We start from the raw sequence: 8,576 nt of genomic DNA, 5'->3' as shown, positions 1-8,576 counted from the left end.
TGCTCTGTAGCTAGCCCCGCCATCGAAGCCGAGCTCCGGCCGCCGCCGCGAGCTTTGCTCCGGCGAGCTCCGGCCTCCCCAGCTCCTCCCATCTGCCCCTCCAGATGCGCGAGAGCCCGGGCTACGCCCCGGTGCTCTCCGACGCCGTCCCCGTGGCCGGTATCGCGGACACCGCCATGTCCCGTGGTCGCCGGCGACGACCTCGCCGGACTGACAGGTGGACCCCGCCGTCAGGTGGGCCCCGTGTGTCAGGTGATTAGCTTAAGGCTAATCACCGTTAACTAACCCCCCCTGACACTGACCAGTGGGCCCCAGCGTCACCAATCCTTTAGTTAGGATTAAACTAACCCTGTTTAACCCCCTGTCATTGACGTGTGGACCCCGCACGTCAGGTTTGACCAGTCAGCGCTGTTGACTTGCTGACGCAAGCATGACGCAGTGCTGACGCAATTATTTATTTTCTGGAATTAAAATAAATCAGGAAATTCCAGAAAATGATTTAAACTTCAAAAAATCATAGAAATTCAACCGTAGCTCAGATTGAAATAATTTATATATGAAAAATTATCAGAAAAATGCAATCTTTCCATCTGTACTAGTCTCATGCATGACAAACCAACTTATACATGCTGTATATGGGAAAACACATTATGGCATATATAAGAGCCTACTTTGGAAGTGCATTTGAGCTTTTGGGTTCAAATGGATTTCAAACCAAATGAATACTAGTTGCATTAGCTCAAACAACATCACATCTTCATGCCATGTTCATGCATCATATTGTTGCATATGCTTGCGTATTGATTGCCGGCACCATTCCTTCTCGATAGGTCCTGCTCCAGAGCCGTTCCAGAGTACTTGTCTGTGAAGCAGTGCCTCCTCTGTTGATCTACCAGGCAAGCAAACCCCCTTGTTCATTCCGATACAATCCTACTCTCTCGCTCCTGCTCTCATTTATTGCATTAGGACAACAACGATTCATCTGCTACTTTGTGCTGCGGTAGTTGAACCCATTCCTCTGCATGACCTGTCATTGCCACAGTAAATAGTTGAAACCCACTAGCATGTGTAGGAGTTGATTGAGCCATGTTGTGTTCCTACCATGCTATGCCTGCTATTGCTTAGAGTTGTGTCAGGTCTGGTTCATTGGGAATGAATTGGAGTGTTACGATATGTTCTGATGCTGAGAGTGAAGTGTGTGAACACGATTTGGTAAAGGTAGCGGTGAGAGGCCATGTAGGAGTACATGGTGGGTTGTCTCACTAGAACCGCCCTTAAGCACTGAGTTCTATGTATGTCGTCCAATGACTAGCTACTACCACACATTGGAATGCTTAAGTGCCCCTCTCGAGTTATTAGCCAACTTGATCTCTGTCCAGGAGTCGCAACTAGTTTCTGGTGTTTGTAGGTAGTGCTATTTTTCTACCAAGTGGCACCCGGCAGGGTGGGCTTGGGACAGACTAGGCACACGTGGCCCGGTGTACCGAGTGGCACCCGGATGGTGGGCTCGGGAACCCTGCACACATCGTTTGGGGCCGTGAGCGACACCCCGGCCGGATCTCCTTACGGATGGAACCCGAATAGGCGATAAACCTGGGCTAGAGTCTTGTGTGGTTAGTCAAGTCGTGGCCGACACCCTCGCCAGGCTTCCGCTTGAAGGTTGCCGAGATACATGAGTGTGCATGGCGGTAAGTGGCGAGAGCGTGTGTGAAGAAGTACACCCCTGCAGGGTTAACATGATCTATTCGAATAGCCGGGTCCGCGGTTATGGACTTCTTGGATGCTTACATGGTACATAGACAACTTGAAGTGGATACTATAAAATGCTCAAGACAAGTGTGAGTGCTATGGATGGCCTTCTCGTAGGGAGACGGGGATGAATCCATAGTGGAGTATTTGTGTGGTGATTAGCGGACTCGTGTGCGCCATATCACCTCAAAGAAGTTCTGGTAGTCGTAGAACAGGTTAGCCACAGAATCAAAGCTGGCTTGCTGCAACTAAACCCCACATTACTCTCTTGATACAAGTGCATGTATGATAGGATCTGATGTAAGTCTTGCTGAGTACCTTTGTACTCACGTTGCTTTATTTATGTTTTTGCAGCGGAGACTTCGGTCTTACTAGTGTTCTCGTGGACTTCGACGAGTAGCTTGTTACCTCAGCTACGATCTTGTACCCTTGGGAGGGTCTTGTAGATAGTCAGGCTTCTCAGTCTTTTTCTTTTGTAGTTGTCAGTACTCAGACATGTAATGCTTCCGCTTGTTGCTTGTATGCTCTGAATGATGGGTCATGTGACCCCTGTTTGTATTTATTGCTATGAGGCTCTTCTAAGCCTTTATCTATATGAGTTTGCGTTATGTTGTGATGCCATGTTGTACAGCACATACTTGCATGTTATGCGTACGTGTAACTTGTATTGCTATGTGTGGGATCCGACAACCTAGTTGTTTATCCTTGGTAGCCTCTTTTATGGGGAAATGTAGTCTCGTGCTTTTGAGCGATAGTAGTCCGCTACAGCCCGGTTCACCGGAGTCCTGCTAGCCCAGCACTACTGCTTGGACACCTGACTGGCCGGCATGTGTTTCACCTCGTTCCTATGTCTGTCCCTTCGGGGAAATGTCACGCAGTGATATTCGGAGTCCTGCCTAGCCCGCTACAGCCCGGGATACCGGAGTCCTGTTAGCCCAGTGCTACAGCCCGAATTCATACGTTGATGACCGACATGCTCGATGTGATTCATGTATGCCTGTCCCCATAGGTTAGTGCCACTTTGGGTTCACGACTAGTCATGTCGGCCCGGGTTCTCTGTCATATGGATGCTAGCGACACTATCATATACGTGAGCCAAAAGGCGCAAACGGTCCCGGGCCATGGTAAGGCGACACCCGTGGGAATACCGTGCGTGAGGCCGCAAAGTGATATGATGTGTTACATGCTAGATCGGTGTGGCATTGAGTCGGGGTTCAGACAGCTTTGGTATCAGAGCCTGACTGCCTGTAGGATTACCAAGCCAAACTGGTCGAAGTTGAGTCTAGAAATTCTTTAGTTACGTAAGGGAATTGATTGTGGGAAGGAACGTAAGGCTCCTTTTACTCCTTTACCTCATGGCCTTCTGATCTGAGTCGTCCTATCTTTCCTACGGGGTTAAGGAACTAGGCTTTCTCTTCCGTCTATCAGGATCACGTGTTACTACTCCGTAGTCCCATAGGATTGGTTGATCATAGTCTTACCCTAGTTTCGAGTACTTCCGGTGTAGCCTATTTAGTTTGATCTCAGAACCTTGAGTGATGATGTTGAGCATGTACTACCCCATTTTAGCAGGATGTCTCATTCTAAGCATTTTACTGCCGTTATGCTGCCGGATTTGCCCTAGGAGTTTGAGAGTTACTAATTTCCTTATCCTACATTCTATAACCTATAGATGATGCTGATCCGTCCTTGGTTTCGTCTCTCAGGATGTCATCAGCTAAGCGAAGTTCTGTTGCTCGTAGTTAGAGCCACGGAGATGGAAGGGATGGGGATCCTCCCGACCCTCCTTCGTTGACAGAGTTCATGTTAGAAATGGAGAGGAACAAGCGTGAGTCCAACCGCTTGTTGGCACGTATCGAGGAGAACACCGCACATCAGTTCAAAGGGTCTGCTACCATTCATGACTTCATTCGTTTGCACCCACCCACCTTTCATCATTCCATTGAGCCACTCGATGCAGATGACTGGCTCCGTAGCATCACTCATAAGCTGCGTTCCGCGAACGTAGCTGAAGATGACAAGGTCACCTTTGCCACATACCACCTGGAAGGTCCTGCTAGTCTTTGGTGGCAGAACTATGAGGCTATGCTTCCAGCTGGCCAGATTCCTACCTGGAAGGATTTCATTGAGTCTTTTTGCGAGCATCACATTCCCCAGGCCCTCTTTGATTGCAAGAGAGAAGAGTTCTGTAGTTTCACCCAGAGTAAGATGGCTGTTGATGCTTACAGCCGAGAGTTTGAGAATCTCGCCCGCTATGCCACAGAAGAGGTGTCCACGGACGCCAAGAAGCAAGCTAGGTTCCGGAAGGGTCTCAACCCCAAGTTGCGTCGCGATCTCCACCTACATCATTGTGATACATTCCAGGCCCTTGTGAACAAGGCCATCAATGCAGAGACAGCTCAGCTCACTTACGAGGAGTCTCGTAAGCACACCCGTGATTTGGGATCCTCCTCTGGCTCTAGTTCCCAGAAGCGCCGGATTTGGGTTCCAAACTCCGCTCTTCCTTCCGGATATGCACCGAGGCCATCCCATGTGGTGCCTCCCCCAGCTCAGCCATATGTTCCACCCAGGCCTACTGGTAGACCGCTTGTCAGTGCGGGTCCCCGTCCAACCTCAGGGACTTGCTTCACATGCGGAGAGCCAGGACACTATGCACGTGACTGCTCTCAGGCCAGTTATGCTCCACCCCAGCCCGAGAAGACTGTTGGCTGTGCTAAGCCATCACGCAAGATGATCAGTGTCAAGTCAGCCCCCACTGAACGTGGACGTGTGCATCACGTCTTAGCTAAAGACGCTCATGATGATCCGGATGTCGTTCTTGGTACCCTCCTTGTCAATTGTCATCCAACATCGGTTCTGTTCGATACTGGAGCATCTCATTCTTTCATTTCTGAAGGCTATGCTCGTTTGCACGACATGTCATTTTGTGACATGCCAACACCGCTTGAAATCCAAACCCCAGGGTCTAGATGGCAAACCACCAGAATTAGCCATGGTAATGAAATCCTTGTTGATAGACTTGTATTCCTTGCATCACTTGTAGCCCTCAAGTCCTCAGATATTAATATCATCTTGGGTATGGACTGGATGACAGCTCATCATGCCAAGATTGATTGTTACACCAGATCTGTTCAGCTTACACACCCATATGGCAAGTTAGTCACTGTCTCCACCAGAGTTGTAAAGCGTCAGCTCTATTCTCTTAATGCCAGCCCTCTTCCAGACCTTGAAGATATCCTGGTAGTCCGTGACTTTCCGGATGTCTTTCCAGAGGAACTGCCAGGTGTTCCACCTGACAGAGATGTAGAGTTCGTCATAGATCTTATCCCAGGAACAGCTCCAATCTCCAGGAGACCTTACAAGATGGCACCCTTAGAACTAGCCGAGCTTAAGAAACAACTTGATGAGTCCTTGCAAAAGGGTTTCATCCATCCTAGTTCTTCTCCTTGGGCTTGCCCCGTCCTCTTCGTCAAGAAGAAGGATGGTACGGACCGGATGGTTGTAGATTATCGTCCCGTTAATTTGGTCACGATAAAGAACAAGTATCCGCTCCCCAGGATCAATGACCTGTATGATCAGCTCGCTGGATCCTCAGTCTTCTCCAAGATGGATTTGAGGTTAGGATACCACCAAATTAAGATCAGAAACGGGGACATTCCCAAGACAGCTTTTGTCACTCGTTATGGCCAGTACGAGTACACCGTCATGTCCTTTGGCCTAACCAACGCCCCAGCCACATTCTCCCGCTTGATGAACTCGATCTTCATGGAGTACTTAGATAAGTTCGTCGTGGTTTACCTCGATGATATTCTTATTTACTCGAAGAACGAGGAAGAGCATGCCGAACATCTTAGACTTGTGTTAGAAAAACTCAGAGAGCGCCACCTTTATGCCAAGTTCTCCAAGTGTGAATTTTGGTTGCCAGAAGTGACCTACTTAGGCCACGTAATTTCTGGTAAGGGCATTGCTGTCAATCCCGAGAGAGTCAAGGCCGTTCTCGATTGGACTCCACCTGAGACCGTTAAACAAGTTAGGAGTTTCCTTGGTCTAGCCAGCTATTGTCGCCGCTTTGTTGAAAATTTCTCCAAAGTAGCCAAACCCCTCACGGAACTTCTCAAGAAAGATAAAAAGTTCGAGTGGTCCCCACAGTGTGAGTACAGTTTTCAGGAACTGAAAAGACGCCTGACTTCTGCTCCCGTACTTGTGCCACCGGATTTCACAAAGGACTTTGTTATCTATTGTGACGCCTCACGACAGGGACTAGGTTGCATTCTTATGCAAGATCGTCATGTGATTGCCTATGCATCTCGACAGTTGCATCCACATGAGGATAATTATCCTACACATGATCTAGAGCTTGCAGCCGTAGTCTATGCACTCAAGACCTGGCGACATTACCTTCTTGGTAAACGTTGCGAGATCTACACCGATCACCAGAGTCTCAAGTATATCTTCACCCAACCAGATTTGAACCTTAGGCAAAGACGTTGGTTGGAGTTGATCATAGATTATGATCTAGGGATTACCAACACCCCAGGCAAAGCCAATGTCATGGCTGATGCTCTAAGCCGTAAATCCTATTGCAACAATCTCATGTTGCAGCAAGGCCAACCACTTCTCCATGAGGAATTCTGTAAGCTTAACCTTCACATGGCTCCTCATGGATTCCTTTCTACCTTGGTGGCGAAACCTACCCTTGAGGATCAGATCATCTCTGATCAGAAGTTTGATAGGGGTGTTATCCGCATTAAGAGAAACATTAAGAAGGGAGTTGGTGGATGTTTCTCTATGGATGATCGAGGTGTTGTCTTCTTTGTGAATCGCTTGGTGGTTCCCAAGAGTCAACATCTTCGACAATTGATTCTTAAGGAGGCGCATGAATCTCCTCTCACGATTCATCCCGGTAGTACTAAGATGTATCAGGATTTACGCCAGAGGTTCTGGTGGACTAGGATGAAGAGAGAAATCACTGAGTTCATTGCTAAATGTGACGTTTGTCGTCACGTTAAGGCAGAGCATCAAAGACCTGCTGGCACCCTTCAGCCTTTAGCTATTCCTGAATGGAAATGGGATAAAGTTGGTATGGACTTCATCACCGGCTTTCCCAAGACCAAAAGAGGGAATAATGCTATCTTCGTAGTCATTGATCGTCTCTCCAAAGTGGCGCACTTCCTACCTGTTCGAGAGAGTACCACTGCTAGTCAGCTCGCTGACTTATATATTTCTCGAATAGTATCACTCCATGGTGTTCCACTAGAGATCAATTCAGACCGTGGCAGTCTTTTCACTTCTCATTTCTGGGAGAGTTTCCAAACTGCCATGGGAACCCATCTTTCCTTCAGTACCGCTTTCCACCCTCAGTCGAGTGGTCAGGTGGAACGGGTCAATCAAATTCTCGAAGACATGCTCAGAGCTTGCGTTATCTCATTCGGTATGGATTGGGAGAAATCTCTTCCTTTCGCCGAGTTTGCTTATAACAATAGCTATCAATCCAGTCTCAAGAAAGCTCCTTTTGAAGTTCTCTATGGACAAAGATGTCGAACACCTTTGAACTGGTCAGAAACCGGTGAAAGACAATTCTTTGGACCGGACATGATCCAGGAGGCAGAAGAGCAAGTTCGCATCATTCGTGAGAATTTGAAAACAGCCCAATCTCGTCAAAAGAGCCAGTATGACCGTCGTCATAAGGAACTGGCTTATGAAATTGGCGACAAGGCTTACCTTCGGCTTACTCCTTTGAAGGGTACCCATCGTTTCGGTATCAAGGGCAAGTTGGCTCCTCGTTACATTGGTCCCTTTCGCATTCTCGCTAAACGAGGAGAGGTTGCCTACCAGTTGGAACTACCCCCACATCTTTCTCGAGTTCATGATGTCTTCCACGTCTCTCAACTCAGGCGTTGCTTCTCGGATCCTATCCGCGGAGTGGACCACGAAACACTTGATCTTCAAGATAACCTCACATACCGAGAGTACCCGGTTCGCATTCTTGATCAAGCAGAGCGTGCTACCCGACGTCAGAACATCAAGTTTCTCAAAGTTCAGTGGTCTCATCATTCCGAGAGAGAAGCTACTTGGCAGCGAGAAGATCGTCTTCGACTGGAGTACCCCGCTTTCTTTCCGTCGACCCCTGAATCTCGGGACGAGATTTTTTCAAGTGGGGGCAAGTTGTCACATCCCTAGTCTGGTATGACCTAGACTAGCTAGTCATTTGTGCATCATGTTTAAAATTCCATTTAATTTTGAAATGAAGATTGGTGGAACCCTCAGAATCATTTTTTGAAATAACCCCAAATAAAAATTGCTCCAAAAAGGTCCAAGAAAATGTTCATGTTGCCCTCTGAAAATATTGGACAGGGATAAAAATCAAACCAATATTTTTAGGAGCTCATAAGTATTTATTTTGGCCATTTGGAATTAATGCATAAATATTTGCATTGGAAATATATTAGTTATATATATTAATATATGTCCAAAAATTATGCCACCTGTTGGGGAGCTCTGGAATAATGCCACTAGTTCCTACAAAAATGGGCATAAGGAAATAAATTGATTTAGTATTATTACTAAATCAAAACATATGTCAGAAAAATAGAAAAGAAAACAGTAATAAAAAAGGATACTTACCTGGGCCTCCTCCCTGTGCAGCCCAGCAGCAGCCAGCGCCGGCCCAGCCCACTGGCCCCTCGTCTGTCGTCTTCATCCTCGACAGGGGGATGGGCGCGTGCCCGACGCGCGCGCGCTCCGCCGCGCCACGCCACCAGCCTCCCTGCCTGCCTGCCCTCTCCCCTCCTTGTTTGGACGCCTCCGGAGACGCCACACGCCGCCCC

The sequence above is a fragment of the Triticum dicoccoides genome, chromosome 5A (assembly GCF_002162155.2).
Source record: "Triticum dicoccoides isolate Atlit2015 ecotype Zavitan chromosome 5A, WEW_v2.0, whole genome shotgun sequence".
NCBI classification, from domain to species: domain Eukaryota; kingdom Viridiplantae; phylum Streptophyta; class Magnoliopsida; order Poales; family Poaceae; genus Triticum; species Triticum dicoccoides.
Note: the sequence above shows the minus strand (reverse complement) of the source record.